The 21,536-nt window shown below is 46.6% G+C and overlaps 1 long non-coding RNA gene across 1 annotated transcript in view; it reads left to right on the forward strand.

The window, feature by feature from the left end:
* The first annotated feature begins 1,204 nt into the window (after positions 1–1,204).
* LOC149868066 (uncharacterized) overlaps positions 1,205–21,536 on the forward strand; it is a 95,968-nt gene continuing 75,636 nt past the window's right edge. Inside the window, exon 1 of the long non-coding RNA XR_016441172.1 lies at positions 1,205–1,295. This is a non-coding gene — a long non-coding RNA (uncharacterized LOC149868066). The remainder of the gene's footprint in view (positions 1,296–21,536) is intronic.

Raw genomic sequence — 21,536 nt, forward strand, 5'->3', positions numbered from 1 at the left:
TCTGCTTAAGCTGTCTCAGCACCTGTTTTTCTAAATAAATAGTCCAGATTTTCGAAATAATGTGGGATCTTTGAAAATCTGGCCATAGGTGTCACAGTGAGAGCAGCTGGATGCCAAGCGCTTTAGGGCACATGAAAGTACAGCCCATATATCTCACTTTTGCCCTATGTCAAGGACCAGGGCGACTCTAACAGGGTGAAATGTATCCAAAAAGCTTAACTGAGAAGCAAGCCAAAAGCTGTGAATTCCCTGGGGATTATTGTTTATGATCTGATAATAGGCACAATGACAGAACACTCTTGCTCAGGTTTCCCATGCCAGTTTTCATAACATGATCTTCCTGTGCCAGTTCTGATGCTGAAGATGCGTCAGCGGGCTGTCACTGAGGTCACCCTTCTCCTTTGTTGTTCTCCTTTCTGGCCTCCTTTGAATTTAGAAATGGTTTTAGAGCTAACAGGATCTTCAATTATGTAAATAGGGGCATTCTATTAACATGCATATCAGATATGCTTGTTTATTTTATCAAAGAAAAAGCTAGTAATAGCATTTTTATGACAGCAAAGTTGAAACAGAGGAAGCCAATCCAACTAATTCATCTTAGCACTGTTTATAAAGAAACATAGGCAGCTTCTCTGTGCTATTGTTCTAAGGAGTCACAATTTGCACGGTGCATTTAAATAACGTACATATATTAAAGGAGACTTTGAAAATGGATTTTTAATACAAAACAAGCAGTGAATAAGGGCCTACCTTAATTTTTTGATGTGCAATATCTTTCAATATTGATCAGAGCAGGGGTGGGCAAAATGCTGGATCTAACCGGCAGCCAGACTCCATTTCCCCACAGCCCCTGCCCGTGTCACTCCAGCGGGTCTCCAGGGAGACCTCAGGAGTGGCAGGACCATGACAGCATGGGGCCAGTATCTCCAGGGAGACTGGCCTGAGCGGTGCACTGGCAGGGCACACGGCTGGGTGGGGAGCTGCTCCGGGGCCGGGAACCAGGTTCTTGTGGTGACAGCATGGGTCAGAGCTGGGACAGAACTGCAGCCCACTGCCTCAGTTTCTCAGGGAAGTACGCTTGTTTTTTATGATCCTGGTTGGACAAGGAATGTTAGATTTTAAAATAATAATTCTGATACATCTTTTTTGCCTTTCTTATCTAGTTCTGATCTGGCTAAGAGCAGTCTCTACCTAGTGAAGAAGAGGATAGGACATTTTAGAGGTGCTAGTAGTGACAGAAAAATGTGGTAGCCAGAGGCAGAAGACCTAAGGCTCATTAAAGACTCTGGGGACAGGTATGTGAAAAAATTAGTTTATAATTAATCAAAAGCTATTAGCAGATCTTCATGATTATTTGTAATTAGTTAAATAGCTCCGCAATTCTTAAAAGATGATATTGTGTTAAAGGTTAATCAGTGATTGCTGTTTCTCTTCAGCATGTTCACCTACTCTTTAGCCATTTTTCTGTTTTATGTAAGCCAGTAAATTGTACCTATGATAAAAATACTTTTTGGCAGATGACTTGATCAGTGCACAAGCAGAAACTGTTCTCACTCTATGCCCTCTTGTTGGAGGCTTCACCCCACTAAGGCTTCCTCCCACTAAGCAGTCCCCCCAGAGACATACAGGGCATAGCTGCTGTTAGATTTCTCCAGGGACAGTGTGTTCAACTCCATTTGGCTGGTGTCTGGCCCAGCAAAGGAGGAAGGCACAGTCCCTCCAACACCCTCTTACTACCTACCTGGCAGCTGGCTGAGGCAACAGTCCTAACCAATCACGTGATGCCCATGCGAGGTAGTACAAGGTGCTGTAACTGCCAATTGTGTGCAGTCAAAAATCACAATGAGATCTTACAGCGAATCATGGATTTGTTGGACTTTTCTTTTTTCTTTTGTTTTTTTGAAGCTTTTGGAAAGTGTTACCTCCCCTCAAAACATATGAGAGGTTTTTCAGGTCAAAATCCAGCACTGAATACACACCCACAACTATTTCCTTCCTTCTGACTGCTCAGAGAGAGCTCTCCTTCTGCATCACTGTCTCAAGCAGGGACTGCCATCCAACTCTCTGCCCCTCCAAGCCGCATCACTATCTTTTGCCCTTCTCAACCTCCTTCTGCCTCCATTCTCCTGTACTCTCCAATCAGCCTCCTCTCACTGTTATGTCTTTATACCCTGCTTCTCCTCATTGCTTCTGTATACCACTCAAAGGGGTTCTCCTGCTCTGTACAAGTCCTGTGTCCCACCTTCCTGACTTGTACAAAGGAAATATTTTCCCCTTGGGCATGGCTGCAATCTCACTGGGAAGCAGTGGGAAGTAACAGTCACCTTTATTAAAGATGGCATATCCTCCACTGGCCATAATGGGCAATGGGATTGTAACTCGGGTACACCCAAGGCTGTGCCTTATTTTCAATTGGATGGGATAGGTAGGCTGGAAGGGATGCTGTGAGAGGAATGCCAGAATTTCAAGCAGATCCCTCTTTCCTCTATGGAGTTAGCCCAAGCCCAAAGTTCTTAACTATATACAATATATTGAGTTATAATATATATAATCTTAAAACTAAATATCATATACATATATTTACACAGTGAACATTAACCAGTAACCAAGGTCAAACCCTAAATAACACCTATTCCTTAATATAGTCCCTGATCGATGGCAAGAGATAGTCTTCCTTCCAATGGGGTCCCTTGGGGGGTGTCCAGGAAACACCAGGGGTCCCTCCCCTTAGGGGCTTGACTAGGCGGGGGACTGCTCACCCAGCCCCTTCTCTGGGTTTGCCCGCCCCAAATGTCTTTCCCCTGTGGGACCCAAGGGCCCAATGGCTCATGTTCCCTCAGGTGACAGTGGTCAGGACGCAGCTCGATGGGGTCTCTTCTGCTGGAGCGCCTTTCCAAGCCTCTCCTGTGCCACTGGGCTCCTCCCCACCCTGTGCCCCGCACTGGGCACCAATGGCTCACCTCCTCTCAGCTGCTCCGCCACCGCTGCTGGCTCCTGGGTGCAGCACTCACGCTGCAGCACTACTATTTCCCCATGCCCTGGCTAAGCACTGAGGTCTCTCTTAGCACAGGCCAGGCCATTTAGGCTCTGGCCGGCTGTCCTCACGCCGGGTAGCTAACCCAAACAGCCTCGGCTGCTCCCTGGCTCCGCTTCCTCGTGCACCGCTTGCACACCTCCCTAACCAGCTGCCTGCTGGGGTTACTCACGATGATGCCTGAGCTGCCCTGCCATGGCTTCCAAGGCTTGGGCCCATATGCCACCCTGCGCACCATGTGGCCTGCTGGCCCTCCGGGGTTGCAGGCACAAGCTGCTGCTTGCAGCTCCCAAAGCCTGGGCTCCATGCACCAAACCACGCACCGTGATGAGCTCAAGCGGACTCACACCGCTCCCAGGGCCAGGTCTCTGTGCATTGTCCCTGTGCACCATCAGCAGCCCGAGTGGTCTCACACCGCTCCCAAGGCTGCTCCTCCAGTGGCAGCTTCAGGAACCTTGGGCCTATTGCCTGCTGGGGGAGAGCTCCCCAGCTTTTCTTGGCTCCGCTCTTCTTGAATCCCACGCTGCATTTGATCACCGTGCTGGGCATGTAGCTCCTTTTATACACTCCAGGGCTTCACCCCTGAAGTCTCCTGGACCTGACAGTTTACAGTCTTCAAACAGATCTGGGGGAAAGCTCTTCTCCCCTTCCCCTCAGGATAGAGACATGACTTTATTTCTCTTGCTGCCTCCTGATTGGTGGATGAGTTTCACCAATCAAAACAGCAGGATCTCAAATCTGGGACTCAACCAAAGCTCTGAAAGGTGAGTCTGCTACAGGATCCTTTTGTAGGAAGGAAAATGATGCACTGGAAATCTTTGGGTAGGTTTTCATGAAATAAGTTAAAAAAAAAAAAAAAAAGAGTTGTGATAAAAATACAACAGTGAATGTTTTATGACTTGTCAGGGCAAAGAAGTGCTCTAGCAGATCAGGAGAAACATCCACAGAACCAGTTAGCATTTCTGAGTGCTGATATTGGTGCTAAGTATCAGAAACATTTTCATGCCAGGATCTCCTGTGGCTGAAAACCTGTTTCTTGCACACTGAGAAACTACAGCTTCTAACACTAGAAATAACCTGAAAGCGGGATGTATTCACTTGTCCTGGAACAAGGAAGGAGGAATAAACTGCCTCTTCAGGTTTGGTAAGACACAAGCTTGATGTGACCTTGCAGCATCAGACCTGTCATACAACCAATCTGTCCTTGCAGACCCCACTGAGAATAACAAGCTGAGGTGACAGTGGGATTCCTGTGTTTATATGGGAGCTATTTAACTGAAAGAAAGGTTTGCTGCCATATCTTCCTATTTTCAGTAGTTATTCAGCCTTTTGCTTCCTTGTCAAGACATGTGGTGATGAGCCAAAGAAATCATAGAATCATAGAAGCCGGGTCAGAGGGACCTTATAGATCTTCAAGTCTGACCCCCTGTCTGGGCAGGAGAAAAACTGGGCTCAAATGACTCCAGCCAGGTAGGCATCCAGCCTCCTCTTAAAGACCCCAGGGTAGGAGCCAGCACCACTTCCCTTGGAAGTTGGTTCCAGCTCCTAGCCACCCTGTGAAGTAGTTCTTACGGATGTCTAATCTAAACCTCCTCTCCAACAACTTATGGCCGTTATTCCTTGTTATGCCAGGGGGTGCTAGGGGAAACAAGGTCTCTCCCAAACCCTTCTGGTCCACCCTAGTGAGTTTATAGATGGTCACCAGGTCCCCCTTCAGCCTTCTCTTGTGAAGGCTGAATAGGTTCAAGTCCCGCAGTCTCTCATTGTAGGGTCTGCCCTGTTGTCCCTGGATCATGCAGGTGGCCCTCCTCTGGACCCCCTCAAGTTGTCCACGTCCCTCCTGAAGTGGGGCGCACAGAGCTGGACACAGTACTCCAGCTGTAGCCTGACCAGTGTCGCATAGAAGGGGAGGATCACCTCCTTGGCCCTACTTGAGATGCACCTGTGGATGCACGACAAGGTCCGGTTAGCCCTGCCAACCATGACCTTGCATTGTCGGCCATGTTCATCTTGGAGTCAATAATGACTCCAAGATCCCTTTCTGCCTCCGTGCTCTCAAGAAGGGAGTTTCCCACCTTATAAGTATGCTGCTGGTTACTACTGCCCAAGTGCAGCACCCTGCACTTGTCAGTATTGAAACGCATCCTGTTTTTGTTAGCCCACTCCTGTAACCTATCCAGGTCTTGCTGCAGTCTTTCCCTCCCTACTAGCGTGCTCACCTCACCCCAAATTTTGGTATCATCAGCGAATTTAAACAGGTTGCATTTCACCCTGTCGTCCAAATCGCTGATAAAGAAATGGGCCCAAGGACTGAGCCCTGGGGGACTCGGCTGCCCACTTCCCCCCAGGTCGAATATGACCCATCCACCACCACCCTCTGAGTGCGACTCTTCAGCCAATCTGCAATCCATCTGACTGTGTAGGCATCAATGCCATAGTTGCCTAGTTTTTTAATGAGGATGGGGTGGGAGACGGTGTCAAAGGCCTTGCTGAAGTCCAGAAAGACTATGTCCACGGCAACAGCTGCATCCAATGCTTTTGTGACCTGATAAAAGGCAATCAGGTTGGTCTGACATGACCTGCCCCTAATGAAACCATGCTGGTTGCTCTTAAGCATCATCCCTGAAGCCGGCCCATCACAGATGTGCTCCTTGCTGATCTTCTCAAAGAGTTTCCCTAGGATTGAGGTAAGACTGACGGGCCTGTAGTTGCCCGGGTCCTCCCTTTTTTTAAAGATGGGGACCACGTTGGCTATCCTCCAGTCATCTGGCACCTGGCCTGACCACCGCAAGCGCTCGTAAAGCCATGCCAAGGGCCCTGCAATAACCCCCGCTAGCCCCCTCAACACCCTGGGGTGGAGAGCATCTGGACCCACTGACTTGTTCACGTCCAGCCCCTCCAGAAGCTCTCTAGCCCGGTCCTCCCCAACCTGAGGTCTGGAGGCATTCCCCTCGAGTCCGTCTTGCATCACAGTGGGGAAGAAAATGAAGGTGAAGAATTGGTTTAAAGAGGTCTGCTTTCTCCTCTGGTACAACCACCAGATTGCCCAGAGAATCTTGCTGGGGCCCCACATCTGGCTTTCCATCCAGCATTTAACTCTAACTATTCTTAAAACTTGTTTTGCATTTACAGGTGCATTGTCATAGGGGAAAATTAATTTTTAGACTACGTGGCTGGGACAGTGTGGGGATTAAAACAAATGTAACCCGGGTGGTACTCCAAGAGGTACCCCCTCTCTAACTGAAGGGATGAAAGCAGGTGTACAAGCGATGTGGGAGGTGTATGGACTCTTCTCCCCTTATAGAGCAGAGCCAGACCACCAATGGGGACTTAACCATATACCTTTTAATACTGGTAACATAACAGGCATAAATCAGAGGGTATAGTGGACACTACAATGCCCCAAGGGGGCAGGATTCAACAAAGCTTAGACACTTACAATCATAGACAAAAAACGGTTAACAAAATATAAAACACAAACAGCAGAACAAACAATACGTGGGGGTGAAATATAAAAAAGGCACAAAATGCAAAATGTCAAATGACAAGGAAATAAGGCCTTGGTACCTGGAGGGAGAGAAAAGGTTGTGGGAGGGGGAAAGGTGGTATACAACCAGTGGAAGGGGGGTGCTATCTCCAAAGAGGAGTATACCTCCTCTGCTCGGGCCTGTAGAGGGGCTGTCAGGAAAGCTAAGGCGGACATAGAGCTAGGACTAGTGTCCAAGATCAAAGATAATAAAAAGTCCTTTTTCAAATATATAGGGAGGATGAAAAAAGCACCAGGAAATGTGGGGCCCCTGCAAGATTCTCCTGCCCAGGCAAAGGGGGTCCAGCTTGAAGATCTACAAGGTCCCTTCCAACCCTACTTCTATGAAAACACAATGGCCCCTTTCCACTGCAAGAAGATTTGTTTCTTGTTAGCTCATTCACCCCAAGTCACCTCAGCTGGGACTTGAACCCAGATCTCCCACATGGTAGACAAGAACAGCCTGCTAGGGGTCTTGACCTTCCTGGAGCCCTGGCCTCATGTTGAGCTGCCTGGCCTCTGATTGGAGGAGCTGGGAACCCCTCAGGTCGCTGCTCAGATCCTTCCTAGAGCTGGGGAGCCTCTCCTGCTGGCTGCAGCCTCTCCCAGGGGATCCTGGAGCCCAGTGGGGAGCCCCTCCTGCCGGCTGCACGCCGCGTTGCTGAGGGTCCAACTGCTGCCTGCAGCTTCTGCTCTTTCAGGCTCTTCTGGGGCACTGCTCCTACCCCACTGGCTCAGCTCTGTAAAGCTCCTTCCTTTTGTCCCTCGCTGGTCTCTCCTGAGTCAGCCCATGCTGCCCCTTTTATCCCCCTCCAGGTGACCCAAGAGGTCAATCAGGGGACATGGAAGGTGAGTCTCTCAGGTCTGATTGGTGCAGAAAGGGAATCCGAAGTCCTCCAATCATCTTTTACCCCTTCAAAACCCCTGGGCCAAATCATTACCAGATTGGTGAGGAAAGGGAATCCCAAGTCCTCCAATCATCTTTTGCCCTTTCAAAACTGCTGGGCCAGGTCACTGCCAGCCAGCCCGTCACATAAAATTACCATCAGAAATGCCAATGACCCTGCATTCCTAAGGATGAAACCCTGACCCCACTGGAGTCAGAACAGAACTTCCAGGAGGCCAAAATTTTACCCATTCTGTTCAAAAAATGGAAGAAACTATCTCACAACATTCTCCTTTAGGATCTGCATGAACTTAAATTGACATAGGAACATGTTTATAGTGTCATTACCAAAACATCAAATACCTAGAAAAGTATTTTTCTTCATTTGGTAGATGCATAAGAGGTTAAGTGGTTCTCCCTCCTTTTTGGTTCATAAAGTGAGTATGTCCCCTCCTTTTTCATTTTAAATAGGGAAAATAGGAATAAAAAGTAAAATACCTGATGCACTGGAAAGCCAGCTGCCTACTTTCTGCCTGCTTACTTTCCCCACCCCTGCTTCAGCCTCTCCATCCCTGCCATCATAGTGGTGCACCACCGCCTCCTGTCTGTAACACTCCTGGGGCATTCTGGTTGTTTCAGTAATCAATCTGAGTGCTCCAAGAACATTACAGATAGACAGGCAGACAAACTAAGCCCTATATTATATTAGAATTTGTGCTCAGTCTTTCTGGGCTCTTAGACCCAAAACTATCTCCCCTCCTACCCTGGGCTGCAGATGTCATCTATGTACTTGTACATCACAACCCTATTGTTTGGTACAGTAGTTAAAAATAGTAAAAGCAAGTTGCAGCCCCAGGCATGGAAAAAATCACTGGCCTGAACAAGGCAGCACATCACCCTCCATCCCCTTTCTGTCCCCCCTTTCCTCCTCCTCCTCCTCCTCTTTCACTTTGCCGTTGTTTCACCTATGGAGGACATGCCGCAACTCCCCCCTCACCCTATTCCACCATGGTGCATTAACTATACTGTAAAGTAAGCAGTTCTAGCAGGGCAGCAGCCCCTACAAGCCACCTTTCTTGTCTCGATTCATATAATAAAGCCTTGTGAACTGAATGTGTTTAATTATTGTCTGATAGAGGAAAAAAGAAAGGAACCATTGAAATTAGATCAAGTCATGTTTTCATCAGTGCTCTCTACATGTGGATACTACTACCATAGCATGCAATGTGTTATTTGTGATATTGTTCCTCCCAAGAATGGGAGGACTGGAGCAGTCACTGCTCCCCAGTGCTTTCCCCAGACTTGGATCAGCCCGATCTTGGAAAGGTGCAAAGAGCAGGGGAGAGGGGATGGTTACAGGCTGAATGCTTGTATTGCCCCCTCTCCTGGAATCATTTCTGGTAGTGGAAGTTTTCATTATGGCCAGTATGTGGCCATAGACAATGTTTATATATCCTATGCTGTCTGTATATTTCCAGCGTTTAGCCTGGAAGTAGAAGCACAAAAATCATAAAGTGCTTCTGATTCTATGTCCTTAGAGGCTGCCATTTTGGAGAGGAATCCCCTTAGACTGCTCATACCATAACAGCCTTTGCACCTCTGTCTCAGCCATTGGTGAAGACCTCTCCCTTGTTCTCACAGAGCAGACATCATGCTTAATAGATGAAGTAAGTGGCTACAAGGCAGACATCATTTTAGTCTTGTCATTAGGCAATTTCAGCTCCTCTTCAGTCTTAGGGAAGAAACCTAAACACCATCACTGCCTATTATTGTCTTCCATTCTTCCACAGTCATGAGTTACAAGAGATTTTAGCATCATGGACATTTTCAGACCACCCTACGCATGAGGGCAGGGGGAGGGGAAAGAGAAGAATCCTGAATTTCCAAGAAAACTGACCGAAGCCAAAAGTATACTCAGGATGATACGCTCGCTCAGGATGGATCTGGAACTGGAAGCAGGAAACTTTGCATGAGGGTTGTATTGTTTTATCTGGACACAGATACCTCTTCAGCTATCTAAAGTAAAGAGTGGTTGGGTTTAGAACACTTTGTAAAGCCAGTATCTGCTCCCACCACCTCACTCAAGAGGTGAAATGGAAGCCAGGGGGCTAAATTATATTTCCAGTTACACCACATAACCCCAAGTTTTGGTACCTACACACAGTTGACAATTTAGGTGTGGGCATGCAAGAATGTATATGCCCATTCAGAGGCAGACAAGGTTCTTTGGGTAAATGTAATGTATTTTATTAGACCAACTAAATAGTTGGAAAAATTGTCCTTTGGAAGCTTTCAGGCACAAACACCCTTCTTCAGGCAGGGAGAGTCTGCTGTTGTTTTGTGTTTTCCTGGGTGGAATAGAAGCCAATATGCAAAAATGCAGGTCTGTGAAAATACAAATGTGTGGCAGTGAAGATTAGAGCCCATGGGAGACAATAGATGTGAAACAGGTGTGGGAAGCAAGAAGGAATGGTGACCTGTAGGCCTGTGCAAGTCGGCAGCGATCCGATCCGGCTTCGGATCCAGCCGCTTTGGATGGCTGCGATCCAATCTGGAGCAGACCAGGTTTCTGCCTCGATCCAGCCGAAGCGGCTCCGAAGCTTCAGAGCCACCTTGGAGATCCAGCCATAGGGTATAATGGGGAATCAATGCAATATCTATAACTTTATTGTTTTCTGTCTGAGTTTGCAGGGATGGTAGCCTCTGCTGAGAGCATGAAACCTGCCAAGTTTCAAGAATAGCGGTGCAGGGGTTTTGGGGGATCTGTACCCCAGATTCTTGAAAGCCAAACTCATGCCACAGCTGTGTTACAACACGGGGAGGTGGGGGTGAAAACTGCAGAGCTGGTAGCTCTTGCTGAGGCCACAAAGCCTGCCAAGTTTCAAGATCTGTACAGGGGTTTGGGAAGAACTGCACCTCAAGCTGTGGACAAGCAAAACTGGTGCCATGGGTGACACTGTGTGTGCTAAGGCGCAGCAGGGTGACAGCTGCAGGGATGGTGGCCCCTGCTGTGACACCTGCCAGCTGTGGAAGAGATCGGTGCAGGAGGGGTCTGGGGCCCTGCACCCCTGGCTGCTGACAGGTAAAACTCTTTCCTCTCAGACTGGTTTTGCAGGTGCTAATTGATGCTGGTTAAGTTGTTATGTAATAGCTAGGTCCTGTGTACTGAGTTGGTCCTTGAGTCCCTGGTCCCTGAGTGAATCATGATTGATTGATTGGTAACTGGTAACACAGTAGCTTAGCAGCCAGGCCTGCAGCAGTGTCTCCCCTCCCCTCGTCAAGACGGGCACAGTCAGTCCCGTAGCACCCATGGCATGAGTTTAGCTTGTCTGCAGCTTGCGGGGCAGTTCCCCCCAAACCCCTGCACTGATCTTCTTGAAGCTTGGCAGACTTTGTGGCCTCAGCAAGAGCTACCAGACCTGCAGTTTTGACCCCTCTGTGTTGTAACACATAGACATGACAGGAGTTTTGCTTTCAAGAATTTTGGGTGCTGTTCCCCCCACCAATTGTCTTGAAACTTGGCAGGCATTATGCTCTCTGAAGCGTCTTCCACCCCTGAAAATTTCATCCACATCGGACAAAAAACAACAAAGTTATAGATAATTTATTGTTCCCCATTATACCCTATGGCCAGATCACCGAGGTGGCTCCGAACCGCTTCGGGAAGCCAAACGAGGCAGCGCTTTGACCCGGATGTGCTGCTTCGGACCCCAAAGCGTCCAAAGCTTCTCTGGATCCAAAGCTCTGTCTGAAGCCTCGCACAGCCCTAGTGACCTGGTGACAGAATGAAGCTGGTAAAATGTAGAGAGGTTATCTGGGGTTATCGCATGTCAGGCAGGTTATAATATGCCATAAATTCAATGTCTATATTTAGTCTATGATTTTTTTGTATCCAGTAGATTCATGAAGTGAAGTTCATAGCCTCATCTACAGAAGGTGTTTTGTAAATTCGCTTTGAGGATTAGAACTGAGAGATTGGAGACACAGTGGTGCACACATCATAGGGATGTTTCCTACCCAGGTGGCTATGCTGCAAAATAGGATCGCCCATGTGTGTATAAGGCCAAGTAAAGCCCTAATGTTTAGTTGGGGTAAAACCCCATGTCTAGTTGGCAAGTGGGGGAGGCAGAGGGACATAAATAGGTACCTACCTGACTTGCGGAGAAAGAAAGCAATTTTTGAGGCTTGGTTGTGGCCCAAACAGCTAATTTCATGGTCATTTTGGACAGATAGGCAGAGGGGCCCACGGGGTGGAGGGACGAAGGGGTGGCCACCATCTTGACTGGTGGCTGCTCTTCATGTGACCCCATCCCTTGGTACTGATTTCCAGAGAAGTGCAAGGGAAAAGCCACTATTTTGGCAGCTGTCCTTCATGCTACCCTGCCAGCTGGTGCCTACCGCTTCCACTGCTGGCTCCCACTGGAGAGACAGCATTTTATTTTTATTAAGGTTTTTTTTTGTTTTTGGTTGATTTCCTGGGTAATCACAGCCAATGTCATTTTTTGCGGTTTCCACAAAAATCATGAAACTTGGATTTAAGTACATCCCTAACCATAGAATCATAGAAAAGCAGGGCTAAAAGGGACGTCCTGAAGTCATCTAGTTTAGCCCCCTGCTGAAGGCAGGATTACCCCTGCCAAGTGCTGGTCTAACGTGGTTTTGAAAGTTTCCAAGGATGGAGATTCCACAGCTTCTCTAGGTAGCCTGTTCCAATGCCTGATCACCCTCATAAGGATACCACAGCCCAGTAGCCTACTAGTTAGGGCACTTATCCAGAATATGGGAGACCTGGGTTGTAGGCCTTCCTCATGCAGTAGGGGTTTGAACCTGTGTTTCCTGCTGTCCAACAGTGTTCCAGCTGTCAGGGCACAGACTACAGCTGTCAGGGTACAACACTTTGATGTTGGCCTACTGGATGGTGAAAAGGAAGAGACATGGGGCCAAAATGAAGAGGTTTAGCTGGGGGGTAGGGGTCTCTGTGAGATGGATACTGTCCTTGAAACAAAATGGCCATGGGTTCTAGTCCAAGGCTCTGGTTCCTAGTGAAGCAGGAGCTAATCTGGTACTTTTTATCCATTGCCAGTTTCTAGGAAGGCATATATTGAAACCTTCCCCGAATAAGGGCAGGCCTACAACTCAAGTTTTACTGAGCAAGTGCCTTAACCACTAGGCCTTTGGGGTAACCACAGGAGGGGTTTTCTCCCTCATTTTATTTCCATTATGAACATGTATAGGGTGATTCAGCTCATCACAGAGTGAAGCAGAATCCCAAACTGTGTGTGTGTGCTGGTCCAAAGAGGTGATCCTCCCCCCTGTATGCGGCACTGGTCAGGTCGCAACTGGAGTACTGTGTCCAGTTCTGGGCGCCACACTTCAAGAGGGATGTGGACAACATGGAGAGGGTCCAGAGGAGGGCCACTCACATGATCGGGGGCAGCAGGGCAGGCCCTATGAGAAGAGGCTACGGGACCTGAACCTGTTCAGCCTCCAAAAGAGAAGGCTGAGGGGGGATCTCGTGGCCTGTTATAAACTAGTCAGGGGGGACCAGCAGGCATTGGGGGAGTCACTGTTCCCCTGAGCACTGCCAGGAGTGACCAGGAATAACGGTCACAAGCTGGCAGAGGGAAGGTTTAGGCTAGATATCAGGAACTTCATGGTCAGGGCGGCTAGGATCTGGAACCAACTTCCAAGAGAGGTGGTCCTGGCTCCTACCCTGAGGGTTTTTAAGAGGAAGTTAGATGAACATCTTGCTGGGGTCGTTTGACCCCAGTATTGTTTCCTGCCATGGTGGGGGGTCAGACCAGATGATCTACTCAGGTCCCTTCCGACCCTAGAAACTATGAAACTCTGAAAAAGTGGTTTGGTGACTGCGTAGGAGCCATTTTGATGTGTAAAGTGGAATAGGATTTAGTCCCAAGTGTCAACAAGAGGGAACTTTGGGAAAGAGTGTACTGAGGTAGTGAGGAGTCCTCAGCAGCTGGAACTAATCACAGGGCTTAAGCTGTCAAAAGGGGACACCAGCAGACCCAGTGTTAGATGCATGATCCAGACTGTTCATTACCAGCAAGCTCAGAAGCACATGAGTCCAGCATGATGACCCAAATATAGCAGCCTGGTCTTTGTCCAACATGGGCAGCTTTAAACACATTTTGCATACAGCTTGTATCTTGGGCCACAAATCAGGCCCAAGATGTTCCAGATGTTCTTAATTAAAAAACTGTGACATTTCTGCATATGCAAATGTGGTGGTCAGTTGCCAGATTTCTGTGGTTAGGAGCTATGTTTGCAGAGCAGGAGGCTGTCTGGATAGCGCCTAATGATTCATTGTCTAAGGAGGGGGAGTTGGATTTTCTGCAGGTTTAACATTGGTGCATAGCTTGTCCAGGGTTGATTTAGACTAGCAGAGCCCCACACAGACGGGCCTGCTTAATCCCTACAAAATGTGGCTTAAATCCTGATGAATGATCATGCTAAAGATTTAGGAAATAATTAAACATAAAGGCAAAGTATCTGAATGATGCCTGGACGATTTGCATGCACACCTACTAAAAAAAAACCCTTTTTTTCCCATGAAACGGTATGTGAATGTAGGAACAAAACCAGGAATTTCCTCATTCAAGATATGTATGTGCTAATTTTGTTTTAATTTTGTAATTATCATCACTTAAACATCTGGTACAGAGGAGTTTGATATCATTTTATTGTTATGCTTATTTAAAAAACACACAAAATAGCATATACCAATACATTTCAATCAATGTCTGCTGTCCCCTGGTAAGTGTTTTGTGAAAAAAATTACGTAAGTTAGTTCCGGTAGATAGCCTTAATTATTTTAAATAGATTATTAATGCATGAATTTTCTGAAAGTGCTACCAAAATGCATCTGGCAAAAAATAAATCATTCTTATGAAAGATGGCTGGCACTTCAGGTTGTCTCAGGATCTCGTGGCCTAATGCAAAATACTGCCTAATGCAGTTAGGGTCAACAAGCTGTTGTGTGGCCTTGTTCTCTTGGCTATCAGTTTCCTGCTACTCACATGGAAGTGACAGGTATTTTCTGCCTGTTAAAAATATAAGACTTAAGTATCCCCAAAATTCCTCTTGGAAGAGCTGCACAGAGCCTTTTTCCAATTTAAAAACATGCCAAATCAATTTCCCAGCATCCACATAGTTTTGTGCAGGCCGTAAGAGTGGCTTTAGAACAATTACCTTTACCTTAGATAACTCACTGTCGTGGAGATAGCCAGCATCCATCTCGTGGTATCCAACTATTGATCCACTAGCACAAGGGTGGCCAACTTTTGGCACATAGGCAGCATCTGTGAGTGGCACACGGTGGTTCATGGGGGGGGGCAGGCAACATAGTGGCAGATGGGGCAGAGAGCACAGGGCAGGAAGATGACAGCAGAGCAGCAGATTGGGTAGAGGGCACAAGGCAGGAAGCAGAAAGCAGAGCATCAGATCAGGCAGGGAAAGGAGATCAGTGGCATTCAAGGAGGGTGTGGGGCTAATTTATGGCATGCCTGCAAAAGAGTTGTCGTCCCCCCTCCCCACCAGGCCAACAGGTATGACTGATACATGAAAATCAATGCCACGGTATGAAAGTATGGTGAAATACAAGTGTTACACTAACTGAAACAGGTATGGTTTAAACAGTGGGAATCCAATCTAAGAGAGGCCTTTCAGTATACACTGCCCCAATTGTGAGTGAGTGTGATTTTCAAGAACGGTGCAGAACAGTTTGGGCAGTTTGGGTGGTGGGGAGATTGGCAAAAATGTGGGCAGGCAGGTTGGTATCCATGCTGGCCCAGGGTCTGGGTCATGGCTTGTAGGGCAGGGGGAAGAAGTAAAAGGTGTGTGTGTGTTGTTAAATGCCAGGATTTTTTATTCTTTGATTTTGCAGCTGTGTGTTGGGTATGGACTAGACTTCATGTGCACACAATGCAGTGTTTTTGTGTACAAATGAAATATAGAGGGCCAGATCCTTTGGTCTGCTCTGGCCTATTTATAATAATCAATCGGTGCAGTTAGCTTAATGAGCTTCTTCAGGATACCCTGCAGTACAGCCTTCCCTCAGGGGCAAACAGCAAGCAGCAATTTGAGAATAGATCAAAAGCAACGCAAATACAATGAACCCATGGGTTCAAAAAAGGGGCTTTGACATTTTTACACACAATGAAAATACCTAGAGTTTACATGAGGCAAGATTACAACAGACATAAATTCTTTTGCTTCAGCCAGCCATTAGCTAGCGTGGGCTAGGAACAGATTTGTGCTAGAGGTCGGGTACTCTGTAATTATTCAGGACAGGGGCAGGGGGACATAGTTTGCAACTTCCTCTGAGGCATCTGCCATTGCAAAATACAGGATGCTGCTTTAAAACATACGTGGGTCTGATTCAGTACAGCAATTTTATGCTCAGAGTAAATACTATGAGCAGAAAAATACCAGTGAATAAGTAATTCCTGTCTTCTGTTTATTATTTTTCACTTGATGACTACGTAGATAGACTTCTGAATAGAAGTAATGCAAGCCATGCAGCTGCTCAGCATCAGGACACACCTCCTTGGGGAATAAGATTCATTACTTAATACTCATACACAGATCTGCAGAGCAGCCTTATCCATCAGATGAGAGACACAAAAACGCAGTTACTTTCAGAATGTATTGTCTCAGCTGCTTCAGTTACTGAGTTTCCCCACTGGCAAGGACCACCCACCCCATGCCTAGAAAATGGTGGGTTTAATCCTCATTTAACATTGCCAGGGTGATCTTGTTGACTGTGATATCATTAGTCTTGACATCTAACGTTCTAATTGAGAAGGGAAATCAGGCCCCCTGGATGTTGTCTTTCTTTGACAAAGAATAAATGACCAGAGAGTTCAGTTAGCAGGTTTTCCTTATCTTTTAAACATCAACAAGAACCAATTAATTAAATGTTAAATTAACACAACCTAAGAAAAACCTGCTAGCAATCTAGCCAGCAATGAGAGGAAGACAAATTACAAGGGTCTCCTTGTCTACTGCTGATGAGAATATCTTGTCCAACAAGGAACTCCCAGTAGAAAAGAAGCAACTGTTTAGGAGAGCTGCAGAAAACAAGAAAGAGCAGAATATTATGGGCCAGATTACGACCGCCATTTCAGTAGCTCAGTCCTTGGAAATTAATTGTTGATACCCAGTGTCTTTATGAGTTCTTCTCCCTTTCCAAACTGCCCAGACTCCAAGCACTTTAAATATGTGCTTAACTTTAACTTTGATGTCCTGTGGATAAAGTATTTTGCTATCTCAGGAGCATACAATAATGTTTTTGCTCACCAGGGTCTTGTGATTGTTCCAACAGCTCATGGATGTTTGTAGACTGCTCACAGTTTTACCTGAGAGGCAAGTGGGTGCTGTCTGTTATTGGACCAAATGTATTGTGGGGATAAAATTAGAAAAGCTTTCAAATGCAAGCCATTCTTCATCAGGTCTTGCGAGAAATGTTCCCAGTCCCTCTTGCTCACAAAGAAAGAGCATGATTCTGATCTCCTGCTAGCCTTTCACCTGAGTGACTTAATTGACTTCATGAATTTACTTCTGTGTAAGATCCATGAGTCTAGATTTAACGAAAATAATAGAGAGAAAATATAAAGTCATTCCTTGTAAAAAGCAATTTGATGGTGTGTGGCCCTATTAGGCCACAGGAAACTAATAAACTCCACAACAGGTTAGTACTTGTAAATATAAATATTATCCTGCTGTGGAGTTTTTTCGTGCACAGCAGCACATGTCTAGACACTGTTCCAGCTGGCTGGGGCACAATGGGGCTTCAGTATGGGGACTGCCTATCAGTGAGCCCCACACTAGAACATCGTTATATGCCAGCCAGCCCCTCCGTAGCACGTTAAGCCAGGTTTGAGCAGCCCCAGACTGGCAGGCTGTTCTCCCCAGGTTCCCTGCCAGCTAGGGCTGCTCTGACCTGGCTCAATATGCTAGAGTCATGGGCATGTGTGTAAATGCAGTGCCCAGAAGCAATTGTGTAGTATTACTTTGCATGTGTAAGCGTGCCCCTTGTGGTTCTTGTTATTCATAGATTTCATAGGCATTAAGACTGGAAGGGACCTTGTAAGATCATTGGGTCCAGTCCCCTGCCCAAGGGGCAGGAAGTCAGCTAGGGTCAAAGAATCCCAGCAAAATAGGCACCCAAATGTTTCTTGAAAGTGCTTGCACCACCTCTGGAGGGAGTCCATTACAGGTCTTGGGGGCTTAGACAGTAAAGAAGCTTTTCCTTACATTCAGCCTAAAATGGTCTTCTAGGAGTTTGTGACTGTTGGACCTTGTCTTTCCTTGGGGTGCTCTGGTGAACAGGTGTTCCCCCCCAGATCCTGATGCACACCCCTTATGTACTTATAGGCTGCCACCAAGTCACCCCTGAGACTATGCTTCTCCAGGCTGAAGAGTCCCGTGGCTCTCAGCTTGTCTTCATAAGGCCTGATCTCTTGCCCTCTGATCATGTGCATGGCTCTCCTCTGGACTCTTTCAAGCTTCTCCACTTCCTTCCTGAATTGTGAAGCCCAGGATTGGATGCAGTACTCCAGCTGTGGCCTCACCAAGTCCGAGTACAGGAGGAGGCTGACATCCTAGGTCTTGCTCGAGATGCATTGGTAGATGCAAGCCAGAGTTTTGTTCGCTTTGCTGGCTGTGGTATCACATTGGTGGCTCATGTTCATCTTGTGGTCATCAAGACCCAAGTCTCTTTCGGTCATGGTACTAGTGAGTGTAGCACTGCTGAGCCTATAAGTGTGATGTGGGGTTCTCCCCCTCCCCCCCTCCCGAGGTGGAGCACCTTGCATTTCTCCATATTGAATGCCATCAGGTTTTCATCTGCCTACCTTGCAAGGGTATCGAGGTCTGCCTGGATTGCCAGTCTATCCTCAAGTGTGGAGACTCTGCCCCATAGTTTGGTGTTATCAGCGAAGTTCACCAGTCCATTTCAGAGTCCAGATCATTTATAAAGACATTAAAGAGTGCAGGTCTGAGAACAGAAGCTTGGGGGACACCACTCGTCTCTGCATGCCATATTGATTTGGTTCTGTCAACTACCACTCTCTGGATCCGACCTCGGAGCCAGTTCCCCAGCCATCAGACCATAGGGTAGTCGAGGCTACAGTTCCCCAATTTCTCCATGAGAACATCATGGGATACCAGGTCAAAGGCTTTTTAAAGTCCAAATATATGATATCGAGTTCTTCCCCTTTGTCCAGGTGATATGTCACCTGGTCATAGAAGGAAATGAGATTGGTCCGGCAAGACTTACCTGCAACAAACTTGTGCTGGCTATGCCTCAGAATGTTGCCTTCTGTTAGCCTATCAAGAATGGTTTCTTTGATAATTTTTTCCAAGATCTTTCCAGGGATAGAGGTCAAACTGACTGGCCTATAGTTTCCCAGATCTTCCTTCCTCCCTGTCTTGAAGGTAGGCACCACATTGGCCCTCTTCCAATCTTCAGGTACTTTTCCCGAGCACCATGAGTTCTTGAATATCCTTGCCAGTGGCCATGCTATGGTGTCTTCGAGTTACTTTAGCACTCTTGGGTGCAATTTATCTGGACCATTAATTTGTGGGTGTCCAGCCTCTCAAGGTGTTCCTTCACAAGATCTACACCAATGGTGGATGTATATTCACTCTAACCTTGGTCATTCCACATCTTGTCAGGCAGGGTGGTCTCTTTGGTAAAAGACTGATGCAAAGTAATCATTAAGCACATTGGCTTTTTCCTGGGTGTCAGTTGTCAGCTGCTCCATTTGGTGTAGTCGGGGTCCAATGTTGCCCTTGGTTTTTTTTTCCCAATTTCCCACATAACTGAAGAAGGACTTCTTATTGTCCTTGATTTGTATAGCCAGTTGGAGTCTGGTTACAGCCGTGCTTTCCTTGTTCACTCCCTACAGGTGCAGACCAGTGCAGAAAACTCCTCCTTAGTGGTGTTTCCGGTCTTCCATCCTTTCTAAGCTTCTCTTTTTAGAGGTAGGATGTCCATGAGTTCCCTGCTGATCCCCTTTACTGCCTTTCTTATGGGCTGGAATGGACTTCCCTTGTGCTTCTAGGATTGCTTCCTTAAGGAGTGACCACTTGTCATGAACTCCCCTCCCTGTCAAATCATGGCCTCTCAGGGCCTCAACAACAAGCCTCCTGAGCTTATGAAAGTTGGCTTTCCTAAAGTTGAAGACTTCTGCATTGCTGACTGACTTGCCAGCTTTGCAATAGATAGTAAAGGTGATCAGCTTGTGGTCACTATCACCCAGCTTCCCTTCGATTCTTAGGTCGCTGACTAGATCATCCTCCTTTGGCCAGTACCAGGTCCAGCAGTACCTTACCTCTTGTTGGCCCATAAACTTCTTGAGACAGGTAGAGCTCATCCATGCATATGAAGAAGCTTTATGACCGATTGGATTTGGCTGAGTGCTCTTCCCATGAGATGTCTGAGTAGTTGAAGTCTCCCATGACAACCTTGCAGTGAGAGTGTGCAACCACAGCAAGTTCTCTAGTGAATTCATGGTCAAGGTCTCGTTCCTGATTTGGAGGTCTGTAGTAGACTCCTACAATTGTATCCCCTTCACCATGTTCCCCTTGTATTCTAACCCAGAGGATCTCCAGTCATCCTCCTTGGGTGCCAATCTTCACTTGTAGGGAAGTGGACTGCTCCTTCACATAGAGAGCACTTTTATCAGCACATCTTTCCTGTACAGGGTACAGGGACTGGACCATCTATACCTATGGTCCAGTCATAGGAGGAGTCCCACCAGGTCTCTGTTATCTGTATGAGATTGTAGTTATTTCTGTTTAACAGAAGGACCAGTTCCTTCTGTTTATTCCCCAAGCTCCTGGCATTCCTATGTTCTTGGATAACAAATGTATCCAGTGTTTTGCAAATCTTATGTATTACATTGATTAAAAAAAAAAAATCTTAGCTGGAAGCCCAGATGGCTAATTGCAAATGATAGGAAATCTTTTATCACAATTAAAACACAGTCTTTTGTGTGGTTTAGCTGTGGCTAGGTATCATGTGCTTATGCTGGTGTGCACTCCTAAGTGTCCCATGGGAAAAGCCGTATTTGGAAGACTCCTTTCCCCTCCCAAGTATAGATCAGGATGAACTACAGGATGAACCACAGGATGAACTACAGCACAACACTGTTTATTTTGGAGCTCAGAAAATGTGCTGCTGCCTTTCCATTCTTGAGCTCACTCATTTCTTTATTAACTGGGGACACCTCCAAGGTAGCAGAGACCTTCATAAAACACCTCTTGTAAACAAGCTGTAGTTAAAAGTTCTACTTGGAGAGAGTCTTCCTTTCCAACAACATTGCCTGAACACATTTGTTATTGCTTCCTTTTTTTAAACACTGATATAAAGAGTGCTTGACCTATGGGCCCAACCTACTGTTAATAAAAAGTTAAAATAATAATTTTGGATTACTTTTTCATCAGTGATGTCAAAGATGGTGAGCAACAAAATAAGGTCATATTTGTCCAGCATTATGTCATGTCAAAACAGATATAATGACACCCTCTGTCATAAATTCACTTGCATAATGCAATGATGAAGTGATAAATGAACCAAAATAGAATAGAAGAAATAAGTCAACTGAGCTTTAATTAAAGTGCTCCCCACCACCATTCTGAAGCACATAGCACTGTATACACAAGGAGCCACTCTAGGAGCCTTTTCTACTTAAAGCGTCCCACCAGCTCTGGAGCATGTGTAAAGACTCCCCTAATGTCTGTATGTGGCTAGAGAGACAAAGGCATGGAAGGGGAAAGACAGAAAGGACATTCAGGTCAGAAAGGAAGGACTGAAAATAAGGGTAAGGAGGCTTGCCAAGTAAACCAACTCCAAATAACATGCTCAGTTAAAGAGACTGTGAAATCACAAAAGAAAAGTTGTTTATTTTAGATTGTGACAGAGTTTCAAGTCATATACTGAGTTAAGGCTGTGCAAAGCGGGCCCTATTCGATTTGGATCCGGCCCACTTGGAGGTCAGGAGCAGGGGGGAGAAGAGGGACACAGGCGCACGTGTGTCCTTCCCACACGTGTGCCTCCTTTCTGG

This window comes from Crocodylus siamensis, chromosome 3, assembly GCF_052110815.1.
Source record: "Crocodylus siamensis isolate JL-2025a chromosome 3, ASM5211081v1, whole genome shotgun sequence".
In the NCBI taxonomy this organism is placed as follows: domain Eukaryota; kingdom Metazoa; phylum Chordata; order Crocodylia; family Crocodylidae; genus Crocodylus; species Crocodylus siamensis.